Here is a 25,726-nt window from a genome sequence, read left to right as displayed (position 1 = left end):
TTTTCTAGACTGCCTAAGGCAAACATAATTACCAAATTAGATTTAAAGGATGCGTATTGGCAAATAGAGCTCAGTCCCGAGTCTAAACATTTGACAGCCTTTACGGTTCCGGGTCGTCCGCTATACCAATTTAAGGTAATGCCGTTCGGCCTTTGTAACGCGCTGTCGACCATGTGTAGATTGGTGGACACAATCATTCGCCAGACCTCCGCCATTGTGTGTTCGGATATTTAGACGATTTATGTATTGTGTCCGAAGACTTTTCATCACATCTGGCTGTTTTAGTTCGCCTCGCTGAGCAGTTTCGTAAAGCCAGTTTAACGCTCAACGTAGCTAAGAGTCAATTTTGCGTAACAAGCATTAACTCTCTAGGATATATCATCGGCAGTGGAGGTATACGTACAGACCCTGAAAAGATAGCTTGCATCTTGAATTGGCCCGCGCCAAGAAATCTGCAACAGGTGCGAGGATTTCTCGGTGTCTGCGGATGGTATCGTCGATTCATCCATAACTTCGCCGAACTTTCTTATCCCATAACGGAAGTACTTTCGACGAAGAAGAAGTTTGAATGGACATCCGAGGCGCAGCGAGCCATGGATCAGTTGAAACAAATATTCACCTCTGCCTCGGTCTTAACAAATCCCGATTTCGAGAAAAAGTTTTATTTACACTGTGATGCCAGCGATGTGGGTATCGGAGCTGTCTTAGTACAGTTGTCTGACGACAATGAAGAAAAACCCATCGCCTTCATGTCAAAAAAATTGAGCCTTGCCCAACGCAATTATAGCATAACGGAGCGCGAGTGTCTGGCCGTAATACTTGCCATTGAGAAATTTAGGTGCTACTTAGAACTTCAGGAATTTGAGGTGGTGACGGACCATTCTAGTCTTGTATGGCTGATGCGCCAACAAAACGTATCTGGTAGACTGGCACGGTGCATATTCAGGTTGCAACAATTTAAGTTTTCGATTTCCCATAGGAAAGGTAAAGAACATGTTGTTCCGGATGCTTTGTCCCGGCTAGAGGAAGACGAAATAGCCGAATTGGATATGGGACCTGTAGTAGACCTCGAATCAAATGCTTTTGGCGACGATGCCTATGCAAAGCTTAAAGTTAAATACCAAGAAAACAAAGAGAAGTTTCCTGATATAAAAATCGTAGTCAAGTCTTTGTATATGCGTACAGAACATGCAATTTGTAATGAAGTTGAGGATAAGTATTCTTGGAAATTATGGGTTCCCGAAAGGCTAAGGAGCGATGTGCTCAAGCAGGCCCATGACAGTTGCACTTCATCTCACGCAGGTGTACAGAAGACCATTGAGAAGTTGCGGCGTTATCTTTTTTGGCCTGGTTTAGCAAAAGATGTACGCGCTTATATAGCTCAGTGCGACAAGTGCAAGGAGAACAAAGCCACAAATGTAACTCTTCGTCAACCCATGGGTTCCCATAGTCAGACGTGTAGAACGTTTCAACGGTTATATATTGACCTGCTTGGCCCGTATCCGCGCAGCAAAACCGGCCATATAGGGATTCTAATCGTCTTAGACAATTTCAGCAAGTATCATTGGATACAACCCCTTTAAAAGTTTACGTCTGCGGCCATCCAAGACTTTTTGTTAAAGAATATATTTCATAGTTTCGGTGTGCCCGAAACTATAGTCAGTGATAATGGCACACAGTTTAAGTCTAACGACTTTAACGCCTTCCTGACAGAGCTTGGTATTCATCATGTGTATACTGCGTTGTACTCCCCCCAAAGTAATGCTGCAGAGCGGGTGAATTGTTCACTATTATCCGCTATTCGGTCATACCTGAAGCATGATCAGACTGAGTGGGACGTACACCTGACTAGTATTTCATGTTCCTTACGATCATCATTGCATCAATCCCTAGGGTGTTCTCCATACAGAGCTTTATTCGGATTGGACATGATAACGCATGGATCAGATTATCAGTTATTGAAGGAGTTATCGCTGTTAGAAGAGCCAGTAGTGCCGATTGCGCGATCAGATAATTTGGCCTTGCTTAGAAAAGATATTCAAGCAAACATACGTAAAGCTTATGAACGCAATGAAAAACAGTATAACTTGCGCTCAAAGCCAGTATCGTTCAGGGAAGGTCAAGAAGTCTATCGTCGAAATTTTGTTCAAAGTAAATTTACTCAAAATTTCAATGCCAAATTAGGTCCACTGTTTTTCAAATGCAGAGTTCGTAAAATACTTAGAAACTGCTACTATCAACTTGAAGATTTGCAAGGTAGAGAGATAGGTATTTATCATGCTAAGGATATTCGTAGTTAGTTCCCCCTAATACTCCGTCTTACGGTGTCGTATTATAGGGTTTTGTAATGGTCGCTTGGGCTGCAATATGTCTTTTTGCGTGTACCTATCTTCCTTTGAAATAAAATTTCTCGCATGTGAGAAATTGACCAAAGAACTTTATTGCCGCTCTAGGGCATTTAACTGATTACCTCTAGTAAAAACGACAAATTGTCACCTATTGGCTGAAACGTGAAGAATAATCGCTTGGATTTTCCCAAGGTAAATCTATCCGAAACTTCCAAATGCTGAAATGCGCCAGAGTTAGTTAAATATGTCTCGTAGGCTAGAAAAATTGCAAACAGTAGCAAAATCAAATCATTCACGTCATTCTGTCTTAGTTTTGTTACAATGATTGAAAAGACGCATTTAAGTGACATTAAACATTTGCGCAAACGAAGTTAGGAAAGTGTCAAAAACAGAAGCCAAAAGATAGGAAGTCCAAGGGTATAAAAGAGCCTGAACGGCTACAGTTAGCTCTCCTTCCTGTTTTTCATCGTACCAGACGGACAGCTCCAGTAAAGATATTCAGGCAGTTCCCGTATACCACATGGGTTTTGTTTTTTCTCAATAAGGTAACAAAATTTTCATTTAAATCTCCTTAGATAGGAAATAATTACAGGGCATTTTTCTTCAATAGGTGTGACTACCATATAGGCAGAAATTCCTACCCACACTCATCGCCTCCTGACAAGTTGGAAGTCACTTTCCCAGTGCACATAGATGAGGGTGTGGAAGCTTTTTGGTTACGAACCATTTGTGCACATTGGAGCTGAGGAGCATCCAGAGTGAGCCTCCACTAATTCCAAAGCGACAACCGAAGATTAAGAATCCAGAAGGATCCCGGGGCTTGGTTTTACCACCCCACCTCATTCAAGCACCATCAGGCGCACATGAAAGAGGCAGCATTGTCGTCGCTGTTGCCATCCACCACCCATTTTCAGAACAAATTAGTGCACAGTGTGACAAAAATTAAAATTGTTATAGTGGAAAAAAAAAGTCAAAAAAAAAAAATATATAAAAAAAAAGAGGGAAGGGAATAAGGTAATAAGTTTAGCGCAGTGAATTAAATGAAAAAACCAAAAAAATGTAGTAACAAGTAGTGTTAAACCGGAAATTTTGTAGAAAAAGGTAGATAAAGTTAATTACCAAAAGCCTAATATAAGGTTGAACGAAATTTCAAGTAGCTAAAAGTAACTAAAAGAAACGATATGTGAAAATATTTGAGTGCATACGTGTGGTAGGCATACCTGTCTTTCCCCACAAAAAAAAAAAAAAAAAAACATAAAATTATTTAAAACACCAAAAAAATTAATTTTGGTTAATAAAAATCTTCTAACTAAATTTTGCGGCTACCGAACGGTTTTATGTGTCACTGTAAGCGAGCGCACTCCCTTAAAGTGTAAGTCACATCATAGCCCAAAAACAAAACCAAAGCAAGAAATTTGTCAGACAGATATTCCAACTGCATCAACACCGCTGAAAGGCCTTTCATCGCTGGATTGCATCACCCACTTACATACCTATCACAATAAAACATGTAAGTAATATTGTACCAATATCTTTGTTGCCTTTATTATTGTTTAAATTTTTTGCTTTGATTTGCAACCAAGACAAATCGGCATATTAGTGGGCATAATTACCCACCTACTTTACAAACGTATGTACATACATCGGTACACCTGTTGTGCGTACTTATGTATGTAAATTCGTAAAAATCATTTTGTAGCTAAAAAGGGTCTACATAGCTATGTATGTAAAGCCGAGATGGGCACATTAAGTTAAAAAAATGCACGTTCAATCGCTTACATTCCATAACTATTTGATTGGGTTGCGTTAATACTCACCAAACAAACTACTTTATTATGTAAAATGTATAAAGTTCCAAAAAAAAAAAAAAAAACAGAGAGACAATCATAATTATCATGTGCAAAAGTACAGTCTATCGTTCTTTCGAACCAATTAAGTTTTGATTGTAGTATTTGTAGTTACAGTTCGTAAATTTTGCTACCAAACCTAAACAAACAAAAAAAAGATTTTTTTTATAATGTAAGAGCAACCAAATAATTGTGGCATTCCCCTCTGATGCAAATATACATACATTTCTACATAGCTATGAACCGGCATATAATTTTTCTTGTACAAGTTTAACAAAATAGGAAAACAAAAACTTCATATAAATACCTAAAGCCAAGAGGGCAACAAAAATTCTTTGCAGAGTGTAGCTTGTTGTTGGCTTATGATGACTTGGTATGTCCAGTAATTTCAATCGAGTAAATATATATAATTTTGCCATATGATGATTGATTTACTTTTTGCTCCTATGACCTTCCGTCCGTAAGCTTGTTTTATATTTTTTGTCTTTGCTCAAACCGGGTAAATTTAAATATACCGCGTAACAATATATAATATTGATAAATTTTTATAGAGTACGTTTTTGTTCAACAATTTTCAATACGCGTTCAAATTCTAACAGTTTAACACATGTTTGAAAACCCATTTGTCATGGAACTTCCCCCTTCCTGTTAGTCTACCTACCTACATACACACTTATGCACGTAAATATGAATTTATTTCCAAATGTAAGTTAAAGAAAAACAAAAAAAAAACTTTTACCCAAAAATATAAGAAAATAAAGTCACCTAGTAAAGTTTATGACGCCCGGGTATTTTCAGTAAACTACCTCTCGTCAATAAGGCGTTGTCAGTTGATCTGCTACACTTTAATGATATGAATTTATTTGGATATTAATGTTCTAACGTACATGTTACGTCATTCATTTGGTTAATAGTTTTTGAAAATCATGTTAATTTATTTAAATCAATTTATTATGCTGGAGAATGGAAAGGTTTTCTATTCAATTATGGTCTCGGTCCAAAATTTTTAACCCGCATGGAAGTTATAAGCCTTAGAAAAAAAAAATGTTTAATTTATGTTAATTGTTGAAAATACCATTTTGTTATGGAATGCCCCCAGCTGATCTTAGTCCATGCACATACACATTTATGTACTTACCTATAAACATATCATAGTTGTAGTTGAAAAAAAAAGAAGGGAAAAATCGAAACAAAAAAAAAAAACAATGTTACCTAAATATGAACCCTACATATAAGTAAAAAAGCGTAAGCTGGTGTTTTTTATGATAGCCTTGTATGACTAGCCACCTGAAAGAGAGTTAAATTGTAACCAGATTTCTATCTGCCCGATAGCCCTACAAGAAACGCTGATAGTTTTACTAATACACTCACACTTGTAATTGACAATGCTGATCCTGCGATGATGTAAACATTGATACTCAAATTAATGTATGTTCCTTTGTTCGCTCACGCATGTCCGCATGTTCCCAACGACAGCCTATAATCATGAAAAAAGACTCAAACTGGGAAAGCTTCGGACACCTGGTACAGAACAAAAGAACATACAGCAGATACCATTATGCATGCGAGACAGATACATAATTCTCAACGAAATTTTATGTATGCGAGAACAGTTTATCCGATTTAATCATGTTGTCACTACTGACTGTCATATGACAATCAAATGATTATCACGGTTGTTTTGTTATTTTTTAAATTCCGCCATTTTCAACCGACGAAAACCATATAAAAAATACGTTTAAAAAATGAAAATAAGAGCATTTCAAAGCTGCTAAAAGAAAAAAAATCGAAAATAATATTAAAAAATACCAAAAGCTGTCGGAATGTATGGGGCGCACTCAAAAAATTGATACGCGAAAAATAATAGTGGTTTGTGGTGATTCATTTTTAAATGTGTTTCCGCATGAGGAAAGCGCTCTTCTGTTGTTTTGTTATTTTCTGAATTTAAATTGAACATTCTGAACTCGAATTCTTATAAAACTATTTATTTTAAACAAATAAAAAACACGTATGATTTTATCACGTACAAAATTAAAAACGTAATGAAATAAATTAAATAAAAAGCAAAAATCATTGTTTCATTTTTGGCGGAATATAACAATGGTCATTTATGATAGTATAACAGTCAAACCTGATATCTACAGTAAACTATCATTTATGACACTTTTTGATAGCTACAGTGTCATCACTGATCCAGGAAAAGGAATGAGAGTGAGCAGTACGGCTATATACTTAATCAGTAGGCCATGTTGGTGTATAAGAAGGAGACAAAAACTCACACGTACACAGTTGTTTACATCACATTTGCGCAAGTCCCCTTAAGTTCGTGATAGAAAGTTTGTATGAGGCGCTGATCGTTAGGTTGACATTGCTGACAATCAGATGATAGTCATATGATAGTCAATATTCTTGTAGGGAGTATAACAAATTTATACAGAAACAGCTGATAAGCGGGTAATATTAGGGTTATCCTAAAAATTTTGTATATTTTAGTGACGAATATTAAGAACTAAGGTTAATCCTAAACATCTTTCCATTAAGGATTGAATTGTTGATTGTAGTCTAGCAATTAATTATTATGGTTAATAAACGATAAATTGTTATCCACTTGAAAATATGAATCTGTAAGTTTTTGTATGTTCCTGGAGGCAAATGTGTTGATGACATAAAAGGTAGTATACGTTTTTTTTTCGGGATCTTCGAATTCTATTCGCATCGAAGATCATGGTAGGGTAGGGTAAAGACAGCGAGTGTCGACTATCAGCTTAGACCTCGCCCCAATATTCACGTAAACAGATGTCCGCATTCACCTCCTTAGCATTTAAAGTTCGTTGTTAAGGTTCTTTTGAGTTGGTTAGTTACCGATCTCGTTTTTTTGTTTCCTTTCGTACATATGTATCTAGTTTTTGAGTAAAGGGAGTGTAGCTCCTGTATTTAGATTCTGGTTTGGAGTCCTAAAATTAAACTTTATGTAATGTCGGTTGAGACATGGCAAAAACCCACCCCATCCCGAAAGAGCTACGGACAAGAGGACTCCCCCGCCGTGACCTCTCAACTGCCTGCGTGGTTCCCAGAATTCCACCCAATGGTAACGTGCCTCTTCATATGTGAATGCGTACATGTATGGGGAATCACACACACATACAAACATTATATACCCCTTCTCTGCGGGGTAGGTTACATAAATTTTTTGGCGCCCAACGTGTGTGGCTAGCGAATGTATTCTTTTGGGTCAGCTAATGCCAGCTGTTGCAAGCTAAGGCTCGCTAAGGCCAGCGATTGCCTTCCCAAATGTTGAGATGCAAACATCAAATCTCTGTTGATTGGATTATGATCGTGTGTAGACGTACACACACATATGTAGATCAATGATTAGCCTTTTATTAGCTGCCGCACACCTTTTGGTTGTGTTAAAGTAAATTGTTATTGAATTATTCATATTAAACTAATATCGCATCACACCTGCCGATGTTGTTTAGATGGGTTTCGTCTAACTTCCGCAAGTGGAGATGTGGGAATGGATAGTCTAGTTTGCCGAGAATTTTATTATTCTTTTCTAGCCTTTCATTAATTCAGTATACTAGTATAGCAAATAACACCCGCTGTAAATATTACTGAAACTCACACCACAATTTTGCTCGCTTGTCTTCTTAGGCACTGGAAGCATTATCGGTCTGTTGCGTTATTGCTTGGCAATATTGTTTAATACAATTACAGAATACTGAGTATTTGGAGAAAGCTGGATACCAGTACTGATTGTCCCTAAAATATATTTTTCCTTGCTTAGCGGATGGATTGATTCTAACTTTCAGTTATCATAATCTCGAATAGGTTTACATATGGCTTGGATCCTCATTTTGTAATGTTCTAATTGTTGTCTGGAACTTGTGAGCATGCAGCCTTGCGTCCACTTGCCGAACAACTTTTGATCTTCCTCCATTTAGTATCCTTTCGTTCTTAGATTCAATAACCCAATTTAAATTTTCACGGTCATCAAGTTAATGTGTATTATTAGTCAATAATACTACCTTTTTGTTTTTGTTATCAACACATGTCGTACCCAGGAACAGTATAGTTTTGTTATTTTGAAATAATGCCCTTACACAGAAGTCCACAACAACCCCCGCGGTCAGGACTTGCCCCAGAAAACCAATGTGCTATTTGTAGCCAGGAAATAGACGATACTCACCCTTGTTTTTTGTTACCCTGCAAACATCTTTTTCATAAACTGTGTTTTGAAAGTTGGTTCGATGAGAATAATGTTTGCTACATTTGCAAAAAAGAAATAAGTCAGCGAGACTTGAAAGTAGTAGTAGGAAACTGCTCATCAGGAGCAATTCCAAAGATACCTTCTGCTTCAGCCTCAGATAGAACAATCACAACCCGAAGTTTGACGAGTGCTTTTAATCAAGCTCAACCTTCACAACCTCAACAATTACAAGAGCGACGTAACGACGAGGCTGGCACAATGCAGTCGTCTGCATTAGATAATAGTCATAGCCTGGATAATACTCACGTTCCTCCACCCAGACAATCAAATAGAAGGCGAGGTAGACCCAATCGTTCTGGAAATACCCATCGAAATAATGAGGTAGACTACACCGTAGTTCAAGGAATGATTGAACAATCCATCACCCGTATCATGTCAACGTTAAATGTTAACAATAACCCTAACTCGCAGCCAAGCTCTAGCCCTAGCAATACCCAAGGATTTTTACCTGCGATTCGCGAGATTCAGTCGCCAGCGGTAGTTCCTCCAAAGGTTGCAAACACCATGCAAAAGTGGAATCTCCAATTCGATGGATCTTCTGAGGGGTTAGGAGTCGAAGAATTTATTTATCGCGTGAAGTCCCTCACGGATGAAACTTTAGATAGTGATTTTACTTCTATGTGCAAGCACATACATATACTTTTTGTTGGAAAAGCCCGAGAGTGGTATTGGCGATACCACAAACAAGTCAATCAAGTCGTTTGGTCGAACATTTGTGCATCCCTTCGCCAACATTACAAAGATTATCTTTCTGACTTTATGAGTCGAGAAATGGTTAGGTCCAGGAAGCAAAAGCCTGGTGAATCATTTTCGGCGTATTATGATGCCGTTGCTTCCCTAATTGACAAATATTCGGTCAGAATAGCGGAAGAAGAATTATTAGAGATACTTAAACATAACTTACGCCCAGAAGCCCGACAAAAACTGTTGTACCAGCCGGTACACTCTATTGGTAATTTGCGGCGTTTGGTCAAAATGGGTGAAAACTTGACACAAGAGCTTAGTGGTCCAATAGACAACCTTAGTAAACCAAAACCAAATTTCAATCGACGCCAAGTAGGTTGTCTGGATGAAGCAGAGCCAGTTCATTCCGACAATGAAACAACGGAAGTTGAGTTAGCAGCCATTCACAGTAGCCAAGCAAAGTTAAAGTGTTGGAACTGTGATGGGGTTGGCCATATCTGGGAAAACTGTCTAGCTTATCGTCGTATTTTTTGTTATGGATGTGGTGCTCTTAATGTGTACAAACCCCAATGTCCAACATGCGTTCGGAAGTTTTCGGAAAACCGACGCACGGGTGCATCCAATCCCAGCCGGATGCCCCCGCAAGCATAAATAGTTTACCTTTGCATTTATTACAAAGGGAGCCTTTAACAAAAGACTCATCCACACATGGGGAAAATATTCCCGAAAATGTACCACTTCGATTTCGTCCTTGCGAGGAGCGTTTACAAAATTATTTGCAAGTGAGAAATCGAATCTTTAGTGATGTTAAACCCAAGATTTGTAAACGACAGTTAAGACTGAAATCATTTTACGAAAATGTAAAAAGAAGCCAACAGCTGTTAGTGTCAACAGTCTTTAGCAACCAAAGTGATTTGCGTAGCTACGCCGAGGTTTCCTGAATTCAGACGGTTGAAGTCACATGCCACAACCGCTGATGGGGGAAAACAGCATATCATAGGTGTACTTGACGTTATTATGACCTATAAGTCTCTACAGAAGCCAATTAAACTATATGTTATACCATCTATCAAACAAAAACTCATTTTAGGCCATGACTTTTGGAAAGCCTTCGAGCTTGCTCCAAATGTCATATGTTCGCTCGAACAATTCCCTGATTCCATTACATCTGACGAAGTCAACTTTTACCCATTAAGTCAACGACAAAAGCAGCAGCTAGAAGTTGTTAAATATCTGTTTCCCAGTGCTTCGGAAGGTTTAGGTCGCACTACATGGATACAGCATGATATCGATGTAGGAAGTGCGAAGCCTATTAAACAGCGTTTTTACCCAGTAAGTCCAGCGGTGGAAAAGCTTCTTTATCAAGAAATTGACCGTATGCTGGAACTTGATGTGATTGAACCTTCTGAAAGCGCGTGGAGTTCTCCAATGAGACTTGTTATTAAGCCTAACAAAGTTCGAATTTGCTTAGATGCTCGTAAGTTTAACGATGCTACAAAAAGGATGCGTATCCACTACCTAGCATCGATGGTATTTTTTCTAGACTGCCTAAGGCAAACATAATTACCAAATTAGATTTAAAGGATGCGTATTGGCAAATAGAGCTCAGTCCCGAGTCTAAACATTTGACAGCCTTTACGGTTCCGGGTCGTCCGCTATACCAATTTAAGGTAATGCCGTTCGGCCTTTGTAACGCGCTGTCGACCATGTGTAGATTGGTGGACACAATCATTCCGCCAGACCTCCGACATTGTGTGTTCGGATATTTAGACGATTTATGTATTGTGTCCGAAGACTTTTCATCACATCTGGCTGTTTTAGTTCGCCTCGCTGAGCAGTTTCGTAAAGCCAGTTTAACGCTCAACGTAGCTAAGAGTCAGTTTTGCGTAACAAGCATTAACTCTCTAGGATATATCATCGGCAGTGGAGGTATACGTACAGACCCTGAAAAGATAGCTTGCATCTTGAATTGGCCCGCGCCAAGAAATCTGCAACAGGTGCGAGGATTTCTCGGTGTCTGCGGATGGTATCGTCGATTCATCCATAACTTCGCCGAACTTTCTTATCCCATAACGGAAGTACTTTCGACGAAGAAGAAGTTTGAATGGACATCCGAGGCGCAGCGAGCCATGGATCAGTTGAAACAAATATTCACCTCTGCCTCGGTCTTAACAAATCCCGATTTCGAGAAAAAGTTTTATTTACACTGTGATGCCAGCGATGTGGGTATCGGAGCTGTCTTAGTACAGTTGTCTGACGACAATGAAGAAAAACCCATCGCCTTCATGTCAAAAAAATTGAGCCTTGCCCAACGCAATTATAGCATAACGGAGCGCGAGTGTCTGGCCGTAATACTTGCCATTGATAAATTTTGGTGCTACTTAGAACTTCAGGAATTTGAGGTGGTGACGGACCATTCTAGTCTTGTATGGCTGATGCGCCAACAAAACGTATCTGGTAGACTGGCACGGTGGATATTCAGGTTGCAACAATTTAAGTTTTCGATTTCCCATAGGAAAGGTAAAGAACATGTTGTTCCGGATGCTTTGTCCCGGCTAGAGGAAGACGAAATAGCCGAATTGGATATGGGACCTGTAGTAGACCTCGAATCAAATGCTTTTGGCGACGATGCCTATGCAAAGCTTAAAGTTAAATACCAAGAAAACAAAGAGAAGTTTCCTGATATAAAAATCGTAGTCAAGTCTTTGTATATGCGTACAGAACATGCAATTTGTAATGAAGTTGAGGATAAGTATTCTTGGAAATTATGGGTTCCCGAAAGGCTAAGGGGCGATGTGCTCAAGCAGGCCCATGACAGTTGCACTTCACCTCACGCAGGTGTACAGAAGACCATTGAGAAGTTGCGGCGTTATCTTTTTTGGCCTGGTTTAGCAAAAGATGTACGCGCTTATGTAGCTCAGTGCGACAAGTGCAAGGAGAACAAAGCCACAAATGTAACTCTTCGTCAACCCATGGGTTCCCATAGTCAGACGTGTAGAACGTTTCAACGGTTATATATTGACCTGCTTGGCCCGTATCCGCGCAGCAAAACCGGCCATATAGGGATTCTAATCGTCTTAGACAATTTCAGCAAGTATCATTGGATACAACCCCTTAAAAAGTTTACGTCTGCGGCCATCCAAGACTTTTTGTTAAAGAATATATTTCATAGTTTCGGTGTGCCCGAAACTATAGTCAGTGATAATGGCACACAGTTTAAGTCTAACGACTTTAACGCCTTCCTGACAGAGCTTGGTATTCATCATGTGTATACTGCGTTGTACTCCCCCCAAAGTAATGCTGCAGAGCGGGTGAATTGTTCACTATTATCCGCTATTCGGTCATACCTGAAGCATGATCAGACTGAGTGGGACGTACACCTGACTAGTATTTCATGTTCCTTACGATCATCATTGCATCAATCCCTAGGGTGTTCTCCATACAGAGCTTTATTCGGATTGGACATGATAACGCATGGATCAGATTATCAGTTATTGAAGGAGTTATCGCTGTTAGAAGAGCCAGTAGTGCCGATTGCGCGATCAGATAATTTGGCCTTGCTTAGAAAAGATATTCAAGCAAACATACGTAAAGCTTATGAACGCAATGAAAAACAGTATAACTTGCGCTCAAAGCCAGTATCGTTCAGGGAAGGTCAAGAAGTCTATCGTCGAAATTTTGTTCAAAGTAAATTTACTCAAAATTTCAATGCCAAATTAGGTCCACTGTTTTTCAAATGCAGAGTTCGTAAAAAACTTAGAAACTGCTACTATCAACTTGAAGATTTGCAAGGTAGAGAGATAGGTATTTATCATGCTAAGGATATTCGTAGTTAGTTCCCCCTAATACTCCGTCTTACGGTGTCGTATTATAGGGTTTTGTAATGGTCGCTTGGGCTGCAATATGTCTTTTTGCGTGTACCTATCTTCCTTTGAAATAAAATTTCTCGCATGTGAGAAATTGACCAAAGAACTTTATTGCCGCTCTAGGGCATTTAACTGATTACCTCTAGTAAAAACGACAAATTGTCACCTATTGGCTGAAACGTGAAGAATAATCGCTTGGATTTTCCCAAGGTAAATCTATCCGAAACTTCCAAATGCTGAAATGCGCCAGAGTTAGTTAAATATGTCTCGTAGGCTAGAAAAATTGCAAACAGTAGCAAAATCAAATCATTCACGTCATTCTGTCTTAGTTTTGTTACAATGATTGAAAAGACGCATTTAAGTGACATTAAACATTTGCGCAAACGAAGTTAGGAAAGTGTCAAAAACAGAAGCCAAAAGATAGGAAGTCCAAGGGTATAAAAGAGCCTGAACGGCTACAGTTAGCTCTCCTTCCTGTTTTTCATCGTACCAGACGGACAGCTCCAATAAAGATATTCAGGCAGTTCCCGTATACCACATGGGTTTTGTTTTTTCTCAATAAGGTAACAAAATTTTCATTTAAATCTCCTTAGATAGGAAATAATTACAGGGCATTTTTCTTCAATAGGCGTGACTACCATATAGGCAGAAATTCCTACCCACACTCATCGCCTCCTGACAAGTTGGAAGTCACTTTCCCAGTGCACATAGATGAGGGTGTGGAAGCTTTTTGGTTACGAACCATTTGTGCACATTGGAGCTGAGGAGCATCCAGAGTGAGCCTCCACTAATTCCAAAGCGACAACCGAAGATTAAGAATCCAGAAGGATCCCGGGGCTTGGTTTTACCACCCCACCTCATTCAAGCACCATCAGGCGCACATGAAAGAGGCAGCATTGTCGTCGCTGTTTGCCATCCACCACCCATTTTCAGAACAAATTAGTGCACAGTGTGACAAAAATTAAAATTGTTATAGTGGAAAAAAAAGTCAAAAAAAAAAATATATAAAAAAAAAGAGGGAAGGGAATAAGGTAATAAGTTTAGCGCAGTGAATTAAATGAAAAAACCAAAAAAATGTAGTAACAAGTAGTGTTAAACCGGAAATTTTGTAGAAAAAGGTAGATAAAGTTAATTACCAAAAGCCTAATATAAGGTTGAACGAAATTTCAAGTAGCTAAAAGTAACTAAAAGAAACGATATGTGAAAATATTTGAGTGCATACGTGTGGTAGGCATACCTGTCTTTCCCCACAAAAAAAAAAAAAAAAAACATAAAATTATTTAAAACACCAAAAAAATTAATTTTGGTTAATAAAAATCTTCTAACTAAATTTTGCGGCTACCGAACGGTTTTATGTGTCACTGTAAGCGAGCGCACTCCCTTAAAGTGTAAGTCACATCATAGCCCAAAAACAAAACCAAAGCAAGAAATTTGTCAGACAGATATTCCAACTGCATCAACACCGCTGAAAGGCCTTTCATCGCTGGATTGCATCACCCACTTACATACCTATCACAATAAAACATGTAAGTAATATTGTACCAATATCTTTGTTGCCTTTATTATTGTTTAAATTTTTTGCTTTGATTTGCAACCAAGACAAATCGGCATATTAGTGGGCATAATTACCCACCTACTTTACAAACGTATGTACATACATCGGTACACCTGTTGTGCGTACTTATGTATGTAAATTCGTAAAAATCATTTTGTAGCTAAAAAGGGTCTACATAGCTATGTATGTAAAGCCGAGATGGGCACATTAAGTTAAAAAAATGCACGTTCAATCGCTTACATTCCATAACTATTTGGTTGGGTTGCGTTAATACTCACCAAACAAACTACTTTATTATGTAAAATGTATAAAGTTCCAAAAACAAAAAAAAAAACAGAGAGACAATCATAATTATCATGTGCAAAAGTACAGTCTATCGTTCTTTCGAACCAATTAAGTTTTGATTGTAGTATTTGTAGTTACAGTTCGTAAATTTTGCTACCAAACCTAAACAAACAAAAAAAAGATTTTTTTTATAATGTAAGAGCAACCAAATAATTGTGGCATTCCCCTCTGATGCAAATATACATACATTTCTACATAGCTATGAACCGGCATATAATTTTTCTTGTACAAGTTTAACAAAATAGGAAAACAAAAACTTCATATAAATACCTAAAGCCAAGAGGGCAACAAAAATTCTTTGCAGAGTGTAGCTTGTTGTTGGCTTATGATGACTTGGTATGTCCAGTAATTTCAATCGAGTAAATATATATAATTTTGCCATATGATGATTGATTTACTTTTTGCTCCTATGACCTTCCGTCCGTAAGCTTGTTTTATATTCTTTGTCTTTGCTCAAACCGGGTAAATTTAAATATACCGCGTAACAATATATAATATTGATAAATTTTTATAGAGTACGTTTTTGTTCAACAATTTTCAATACGCGTTCAAATTCTAACAGTTTAACACATGTTTGAAAACCCATTTGTCATGGAACTTCCCCCTTCCTGTTAGTCTACCTACCTACATACACACTTATGCACGTAAATATGAATTTATTTCCAAATGTAAGTTAAAGAAAAACAAAAAAAACTTTTACCCAAAAATATAAGAAAATAAAGTCACCTAGTAAAGTTTATGACGCCCGGGTATTTTCAGTAAACTACCTCTCGTCAATAAGGCGTTGTCAGTTGATCTGCTACACTTTAATGATATGAATTTATTTGGATATTAATGTTCTAACGTACATGTTACGTCATTCATTTGGTTAATAGTTTTTGAAAATCATGTTAATTTATTTAAATCAATTTATTATGCTGGAGAATGGAAAGGTTTTCTATTCAATTATGGTCTCGGTCCAAAATTTTTAACCCGCATGGAAGTTATAAGCCTTAGAAAAAAAAAATGTTTAATTTATGTTAATTGTTGAAAATACCATTTTGTTATGGAATGCCCCCAGCTGATCTTAGTCCATGCCCATACACATTTATGTACTTACCTATAAACATATCATAGTTGTAGTTGAAAAAAAAAGAAGGGAAAAATCGAAACAAAAAAAAAAAACAATGTTACCTAAATATGAACCCTACATATAAGTAAAAAAGCGTAAGCTGGTGTTTTTTATGATAGCCTTGTATGACTAGCCACCTGAAAGAGAGTTAAATTGTAACCAGATTTCTATCTGCCCGATAGCCCTACAAGAAACGCTGATAGTTTTACTAATACACTCACACTTGTAATTGACAATGCTGATCCTGCGATGATGTAAACATTGATACTCAAATTAATGTATGCTCCTTTGTTCGCTCACGCATGTCCGCATGTTCCCAACGACAGCCTATAATCATGAAAAAAGACTCAAACTGGGAAAGCTTCGGACACCTGGTACAGAACAAAAGAACATACAGCAGATACCATTATGCATGCGAGACAGATACATAATTCTCAACGAAATTTTATGTATGCGAGAACAGTTTATCCGATTTAATCATGTTGTCACTACTGACTGTCATATGACAATCAAATGATTATCACGGTTGTTTTGTTATTTTTTAAATTCCGCCATTTTCAACCGACGAAAACCATATAAAAAATACGTTTAAAAAATGAAAATAAGAGCATTTCAAAGCTGCTAAAAGAAAAAAAATCGAAAATAATATTAAAAAATACCAAAAGCTGTCGGAATGTATGGGGCGCACTCAAAAAATTGATACGCGAAAAATAATAGTGGTTTGTGGTGATTCATTTTTAAATGTGTTTCCGCATGAGGAAAGCGCTCTTCTGTTGTTTTGTTATTTTCTGAATTTAAATTGAACATTCTGAACTCGAATTCTTATAAAACTATTTATTTTAAACAAATAAAAAACACGTATGATTTTATCACGTACAAAATTAAAAACGTAATGAAATAAATTAAATAAAAAGCAAAAATCATTGTTTCATTTTTGGCGGAATATAACAATGGTCATTTATGATAGTATAACAGTCAAACCTGATATCTACAGTAAACTATCATTTATGACACTTTTTGATAGCTACAGTGTCATCACTGATCCAGGAAAAGGAATGAGAGTGAGCAGTACGGCTATATACTTAATCAGTAGGCCATGTTGGTGTATAAGAAGGAGACAAAAACTCACACGTACACAGTTGTTTACATCACATTTGCGCAAGTCCCCTTAAGTTCGTGATAGAAAGTTTGTATGAGGCGCTGATCGTTAGGTTGACATTGCTGACAATCAGATGATAGTCATATGATAGTCAATATTCTTGTAGGGAGTATAACAAATTTATACAGAAACAGCTGATAAGCGGGTAATATTAGGGTTATCCTAAAAATTTTGTATATTTTAGTGACGAATATTAAGAACTAAGGTTAATCCTAAACATCTTTCCATTAAGGATTGAATTGTTGATTGTAGTCTAGCAATTAATTATTATGGTTAATAAACGATAAATTGTTATCCACTTGAAAATATGAATCTGTAAGTTTTTGTATGTTCCTGGAGGCAAATGTGTTGATGACATAAAAGGTAGTATACGTTTTTTTTCGGGATCTTCGAATTCTATTCGCATCGAAGATCATGGTAGGGTAGGGTAAAGACAGCGAGTGTCGACTATCAGCTTAGACCTCGCCCCAATATTCACGTAAACAGATGTCCGCATTCACCTCCTTAGCATTTAAAGTTCGTTGTTAAGGTTCTTTTGAGTTGGTTAGTTACCGATTTCGTTTTTTTGTTTCCTTTCGTACCCCTTCTCTGCGGGGTAGGTTACATCAGCTGTTCGATGCGGCCACCTTGTATCGTTCCGCCATGCAGACAATGACATTTACTTTGACAAATGACATTTTTAAGCACTGCACACACCAAAAAATAAGGAGTGGAACGCTGCCAACAGAGCTGCATTGTGCTTTTGACTTCATTAGGCATTCGATAAGCTACTAATGAAATAATTATAGATTCGAATTTTGTAGGGAAGGTTGAGCTCAATAAGCGTCTTAATGTAGAAAACTGCCTTTATTATTCAATAAGCCGTCTGTGTGAAAACAGTATAACACAAGCTTAAGCGGGAGTCATTGGTGCCGTATGTCGTATCGCTGTAGTCGTATCCCTAACGTAACCAGCTGTTTATCGTTGCGACGGTAAACCAAAAACCAATTGGTTGGCTACGATACGATTTCGACCTTAGCGGCACCCATAATCGGTTGCATTGATTCCCATAAGGTTGGTCGAATCAGCTGTTATAAGGTTACCGATAAAGCGCCAATGTCTGCAGCTTTATGCATTCCAATAACATCGCCACAATCAACCAAGATGTTGCGTTTGTAAATGTGAAGGCACTTCAAGACTTGGCAATTGAAGTTTATTACGCCTTGCCCACTCACATATACAATTTAGCGAAGCACTGTTGTAAACATTTTCCCTATACAACAAAAATACTTGCTAACATATTTTGTGTTGCATTCGATTGTTAAATTGCAGTTTTTAATTGGGGAAAAGGGAAAATTTCAAAATAGCACCCCCCGAGTTCGGGGTAAAACTTGGTATGAAATGAAAGAGGGAGTTGTCCCGATCACAATATATATATTTTAAAGTGCGCAAACTTATAATTTAAAATTGGTTTTTTGTTAAAGTTTGCAAATTTCTATAGCACTTTAAATTACAATTTACAAATCTTTCAACACCTTAATCCACATACATATCTATATAAATTGGCAAGGATAAACTTAAATTGCATTTTTGTATATTTCACATTTCATGTTTACATTGTTTTTACTTATTATAAATGTTTTTATTAAATCAATCGCGCTTTTGTAGCAACATGCACATTTATAAATATATATATATTTTATTGATGACATTACAAAGCTGTGCTGCCACATAAACAAAAAAAAAAACAAATATAAATATTAACTTACCGCCTTTCAGTTAATAAAGAAAAAGGAAAATATATATTTTTACTACTAATTTTGAAAAGTTGAAACACCTTTCTGCGTAGGCGGCCTTCGGCCGCGCTTATAAAAAATAACCCTGGGCTACGCCATGCCAAGTCCGGGTGTGTGGTATAACCGTGGCTACCGCTACGCAGAAGGACATCACCGTGGAGGTAGCCACGGTTATACCACGCACGGTGATGTCCTTCTGCGTAGCGGTAGCCACCGTTATACCACACACCCGTACTTGGCATGGCGTAGCCCAGTGTTATTTTTTATAAGCGCGGCCGAAGGCCGCTTACTCAGAAAGCTGTTCTACGCAGAATTATTGGGCATGGCGCAGCCGGTGTTGGATCGGCTAACATAACAATAAACATGAGAGTTATAAGGTAATATCAGCTCGTTCACGAATGCAAAAAAGAGCTTTTTCAAATTTTTGGTAAATAAAGACTAGAAAAGTTTACGACATATATACATCAGATGAAAGGTATTTTTATGAGTTATTTTTCGATTCTGCACTTGTTCCGTTTTTTAGATGTGGCAGCACAGATTTGTAATGTCATAAAATATATATACGTATACACATATAAAAGTTGTATAGAAATATGCAAACTTTAGCAACAAATAACTTTTAAATGTGTATATTTGTAATCGGGAGAACTCTCTCTTTCATTTGATACCAAGTTAATCCCCGAAATCGGTGGTGCGTAACCTAAATCGCTGTCGTGAAAAATGTTAGACAATTTACCGACCAGTGGAAAAAATAATTTCACTTGCAAACTGTGCCAACACCCTTAGCCAAAGCAAATGTCAAATTCTTCTTTTTATGATTTGCTAGGACCAAAATTGGGGAGTTGGCTACTATTCATTATCAGATGGTGCCAGTGTCGCTCATTCTACCGTTCTCCATAAAAATACGTGCAATCTACTCATAATGCATAAGCTTGTGTTAAACTCATCTATATAAAAAGTGCTTATGTGTCGGAGCTGATACACACGTCGGTTGGTAATTACAGCTTTAGGCAGTGCAGCGTCATCTAGTAAATTACCAAAAATTTATTTAATGAAATGTCAATTGCATGAATACAGTTGCCGTGTGGTAATGTATTGCGCAAGTCGAAAAACAAACTGCCGACAATGAGCAACTAAACTAATGGCGCTATCATGTTTCAACTACCTGAATAGCTCATCTGTAAAGCAACAAAATATGTCTGTTCAAATTGTCAAAATCTGTGTATTGGGGTTGGTGCGATTGGTATGGAATGGAAACATAAAACTTAGCAGTTTTTGTATGTGTAAGTAAAATGTTGCCTATGTGTTGGTTTCATTTTTAGTTTGCCATCTCCTTTTGACAATCCCTTCGACCATGCAATGACATCAATAAAATCAGGTGTTGAGATGAGCCAACCTCTACATAATTGCACCATGGGCGCTATCATTCAATTCAACGCAATGGCCCAACGCCGAGCAGCATGAAACATGACTCCATATTATGGATCGATTCGCCATATATACATTTTGTGCCGTGATTAAATAAATAGCTTTTAAAATAGTTTTTGGTAGATCTTTTTAAGATTTCTAATTGTTTTAACAAAAATTGAGTGTGAGGACCTAATTGGATAAAATAAGAATTGTTTGTCCCGTATAAGGATAATCGGATTCTAAATTTTGTCAGAAAGCGCTTGAGAGTTATTAGTGAAGCTTTGGTCACCTAATTTATTGCAGGTAAATGTTTGATTATAAGTTTATCATAAATGTTAAGGCCCAGTGAATGCCGCGCTATGGTGTATTCCTGCATATCTCGTTGAGTTCATGTGCCAACTTATTTAGCAATGCCAATGGGAATTGGAGGTGCAATTGGTTTTTGTATAACCGAAAGAGACACTTGCCAAAGGTTTTGAGTGATTATTATTATTATTTATTTATTATTACGGCGTTTTAAGCCTAAAACTTAGATTATTACAAATTATAAATAATTTTAATAATAATAGGATTTCTAGCGTTTTGGGTGTCGGAATGCATGAGATTCCGATCAGCACGGGAACTGGTGGTCCCAACGGGCGAGTCTTGGAGTCATATCATTGGGAGGTTGGAAGGACTTGGTCTCAATCCTGCCCTACTCCAAGACGTATGATTACACAATTTTATTATTTATGCTGTCGGAATGCATTTGATTCCGGTCAACCCAACAGCTAGCAGCTCAGCAGAATGAACCACTGTTGTTGTTGTAGCAATGCTTCGCCCCACCTAACAGCCGCGACCGATCACAAATTGTCATCAATATCCTCTAACGGGAGTCCAAGAAAACTTGCTGTTTCAACAGGGGTGGACCATAAGGAAAGGGGTGTTAGAGGCGTTGGGACTAAGAGTCTGTTTCCCTGACCTGTACGATTGCTGCCGGAAAAGAGGGGGGAGAAGACGGGGGCAGGGGCGGACGCTCAGCATTGCTACCAACTCTACTACGAAGGTAGTAGGTATGAGTGGCATGTTGTTGTTGTTGTAGCAGTGCTTCGCCCCACCTAATAGACGCGACCGATCACAAACTGTCATCAATATCCTCTAACGGGAGTCCAAGGAAACTTGCTGTTTCAACAGGGGTGGACCATAGGGAAAGGGGTGTTAGAGGCGTTGGTTCCACATTACAATTATAGAGATGGTTGGTGTCATGTGGGGACACATTGCAAGCGGGGCATACATTTTGTATGTCGGGGTTGATTCTGGATAGGTAAGAGTTTAACCTGTTACAGTATCCAGAACGAAGTTGAGCCAGAGTGACACGCGTTTCCCTGGGGAGTATGCGTGCCTCTTCCGCAAGTTTTGGATACTTTACTTTGAGTACTGGGTTCACCGGGCAATTCCCGGCATAAAGGTCGGACGCCTGTTTGTGGAGTTCACCAAGGACCTGCTTGTGTTTTTTCGCTTCATACGGCTGTGTTCTCAGATGCCTTATTTCCTCAAAATGCTTACGGAGATGACTCCTTAAGCCCCTAGGCGGTGCTGGCTCGTCAATCAGGTGTCTGTTGGGATGCCCAGGTTTCTGGGTATTCAACAGGAACTGTTTGGTCAGCATCTCGTTTCTTTCCCTGATAGGGAGTATTCTCGCCTCATTATGTAGATGGTGTTCTGGGGACATAAGAAGACAGCCCGTGGCAATTCTGAGAGCAGTATTTTGGCAGGCCTGTAGCTTCTTCCAATGGGTTATTTTTAGGCTTGGCGACCATATGGGTGACGCGTAGCACGTAATCGGCTGGCTAATTGCTTTGTATGTAGTCATGAGCGTTTCTTTATCTTTTCCCCAGGTACTGCCAGCAAGGGATTTGAGGATTTTGTTACGGCTCTGAATTCTCGGAACAATTCCGGCTGCGTGCTCACCAAAATGTAGATCCTGATCGAACGTCACACCCAAGATTTTGGGGTGTAGGACAGTCGGTAGCGTAGATCCATCGACGTGGATGTTCAAAATGGCCGACATTTGGGACGTCCATGTTGTAAATAAGGTCGCGGAAGATTTAGCCGGTGATAATGCCAGGTTTCGCGAGGCGAAAAAACTGGAGAGATCAGAGGTAGCCGTTTATTTTATTGCATAGCTCATCGATCTGTGGGCCTGGGCCTGTGGCCATTACTGTGCAGTCATCGGCGTAGGAAACGATTGTGACTCCTTCCGGTGGTGAAGGTAGCTTAGATATGTAGAAATTAAACAGAAGTGGGGATACGACACCACCCTGTGGCACCCCTTGTTTAATTCTCCTTGGCTTTGATGTTTCGTTTCTAAATAGCACCGATGCCTGCCGACCACCCAGATAATTTGCGGTCCACCTTTTAAGACATGGGGGAAGGGTAGACCCTTCCAGGTCTTGCAGTAACGAGCCACGGTTGACCGTATCAAAAGCTTTTGATAGGTCTAGCGCTACGAGTACTGTTCTATGGTGGGGGTTTTGATTTAAACCGCAATTTATCTGGGTGCTAATGGCATTTAGCGCGGAGGTAGTGCTATGGAGTTTTCTGAAGCCATGCTGATGGGAGGCTAGTTGCAAATTTGCTTGGAAATAAGGGAACAAAATGGCTTCGAGCGTCTTTGCTACTGGCGATAGGAGAGATATCGGACGATACGACTCTCCTATGTTAGCTGGTTTACCAGGCTTTAGTAGCGGGACCACCTTGGCCATTCGCCATTTCTCGGGTATGACAAAGGTGGAAAGAGACAGGTTGAAGACCTGCGCTAAATATTTGAAACCCTCTTTCCCTAGGCTTTTAAGCATCGGCATGGCTATGCCGTCTGGGCCCACTGCTTTGGATGGTTTAGCGCGACCAATGGCGTCCTCAACCTCTTTAGCGGTGATGGTGATTGGTGACGCGCTGAATTTGTGTTTATGTGCGTGTCTGTTGGCCCTCCGTCTAACTTTGTCGACCGTAGAATGCATTATATATTGTCGGCAGAAGGAGCTCGCGCATTTTTTCGCATCCGACAGCACTTTGTCGCCAAAGGCGATGGAAACTTGGTCTTTGTGCTTAGTCGGATTCGATAGGGACTTTACGGTGGACCAAAGTTTACCCACACCGGTAGAGAGGTTACAACCTCTTAGGTGCTCCTCCCATTTCGCCCGCTTGTGTTCATCCACAAGCAATCTGATGCGTTGGTTTATATCCCTTATTTGGGGGTCGCCTGGATCAAGCTGCCTTATAAGGTCACGTTCTCTCGCTAAGTTTGCGGCCTCCGCCGGGAAGTGGGGCCGGATTTCGGGAATTCTCCCGGCGGGAATGAAACGTGCCGAGGCGGATTCAATGACCTTGCGGAAGGCACGCTCCCCTTGGCGAGCATCAGTCGGGATAGGGAGGGCAGCAAAGAGGTTGTCTGTAAAGGATTTATATTCTTCCCACTTTCCTTTTTTAAAGTTTATGACAGTGCGTTTTTCGGTGACGATGAAGTCGGCGGTACGCTCGAGCGAAACAAGTATAGGCAGGTGGTCGGATGCCAATGATACCATCGGCTGCCAGTTGACGCAGTTTACGAGTTCTGCGCTCACGATTGAGATATCTGGCGAACTGTGACAGCTTCCTACCATACGTGTGGGGGCGTCTCCGTTTATTGTGCAGAACGTCGTTTCTTCTATTTGATCCGCCAACATCTCGCCCCTACTGTCCGCCCGCAAATTTGAATGCCATAGATCATGATGGGCATTGAAGTCGCCTAAAATAATGCGATTGTTTCCAGTGAGTAAGGCTCTGATATTAGGGCGGTATCCACCGGGGCAACAGGTGGCAGGGGGATGTAGATGTTGATGATTTCTAGGTTTGCATCGCCTGACCGGACAGATAGGCCTTGACGTTCTAAGACGTTGTCCCTGCGGTCGATGCCAGGATCAAATATGTGATATTGCACAGAGTGGTGTATTATAAACGCTAGGCCGCCTCCATTTCCGCTCTCGCGATCTTTTCTGTGGACATTATACCCAGAGCAGGTCTGCAATGCAGATCGTGCTGTGAGTTTAGTCTCTTGAATCGCAGCGATGCGGATGTTGTGCCGCTTCATGAAATTGACTATCTCCGTAATCTTCCCAGTTAGTCCATTACAGTTTAACTGCAGAATTCTGAAGTGCATGAGGGGAGACGTCGCCACTCTGGGGGTAAGTGACGGGTGACTACGCCTGGGTTGAGGAAGGCCAGGACGCAATTGCTGTTGTGGCCCTGGGACTGGGCGTCCTTGGTCAAGCATTGGGGTACCCGGATGATTTGGGTTTGCGACCTGGCAACATGGCGCGATGAAACCCGTCGAGGGGTTGCCGTCGCGGAGACCAGAACATCTAGGAAAGTGGCACCACCCAAGGCAGGAGCTGCATTGGGCGGATGTCGCAAACATATATATTCTGTGCTGGCAAACGGTGCAAACGGAGGTAGGGACTAAGAGTCTGTTTCCCTGACCTACACGATTGCTGGCGGAAAAGAGGGGGGGAGAAGACGGGGGCAGGGGCTGTTGCTCAGCATTGCTTCCGACTCTACTACGAAGATTGTAGTTATGAGTGGTAGCAGCTGTTTGAGTTGTTGGCGCCGTAAGGCGCGAGCAGCAGCGGGTACTTGTTGTGGCTTGCTGAGCAGCGGGGCTGCTGGAAGGTAATGGGGGGGGGGGGGGGGGGGGGGGGGGCGCTTAGACGTAGACTACGGGGCGCCCTTGGGCGTGAACAGCAAGGAGCCACAAAAGATTTATAAAAGTTACGTGGACGTCGGGTTTTGGGATCAAGCCCAGAACAACCTGTCCGATGCAACCATCCCTTACACGAGACACACTGAACAGAGTATGACCGTCCTAAAAAGATTCTTTTCCGGCAGATGCAGCAAAACCATTTCTCAGGACCGGGGTCAGGAGACGGACCCGGATTGGATTCGATACCTTCCCGGAGCAAGAGAATATGGAGCAGTCCTGCTGCAAGGAGCTGCTGGGAGGATGACAATTTGTGGGAGGGACGAAACAAATTAAATGGGGTTACACTGAAATGACAGTCCTTGGTCGGGAAAAATCCCGAGTCGCTCCGGTACATAGAACCGACTGCCTTGGGAAGCGGTATGAGTGGTATCAGCTGTTTGAGTTGTTGGCGCCGTGGGGCGCGAGCAGTAGCGGGTACTTGTTGTGGCTTGCTGAGCAGCGGGGCTGCTGGAAGGTAGTGCGGGGGGGCGCTTAGGCGTAGACTACGGGACGCCCTTGGCGTGAACAGCAAGGAGCCACAAAAGATTTATAAAAGTTACGTGGACGTCGGGTTTTGGGATCAAGCCCAGAACAACCTGT

At 39.9% G+C, this 25,726-nt stretch overlaps 1 protein-coding gene across 3 annotated transcripts in view; it reads left to right on the top strand.

Annotated features, from left to right (window-relative positions):
• Positions 1–20,339: 20,339 nt before the first annotated feature.
• Positions 20,340–25,726, top strand: part of simj (simjang) — a 501,009-nt gene continuing 495,622 nt past the window's right edge. For 2 of the 3 annotated variants that reach the window (XM_067787065.1, XM_067787069.1), the window contains exon 1: positions 20,341–20,673. The gene's annotated coding sequence lies outside the window, so the exon portion shown is untranslated. Of the gene's footprint in view, positions 20,674–25,726 lie in introns of all 3 variants that reach the window. The other variant, XM_067787067.1, reaches the window with a different exon arrangement.

This window comes from Eurosta solidaginis, chromosome 5 (genome assembly GCF_040869045.1).
Source record: "Eurosta solidaginis isolate ZX-2024a chromosome 5, ASM4086904v1, whole genome shotgun sequence".
Classification (NCBI taxonomy): Eukaryota; Metazoa; Arthropoda; class Insecta; order Diptera; family Tephritidae; genus Eurosta; species Eurosta solidaginis.
Note: the sequence above shows the minus strand (reverse complement) of the source record. Positions and strands in the feature narration are given on the sequence as shown.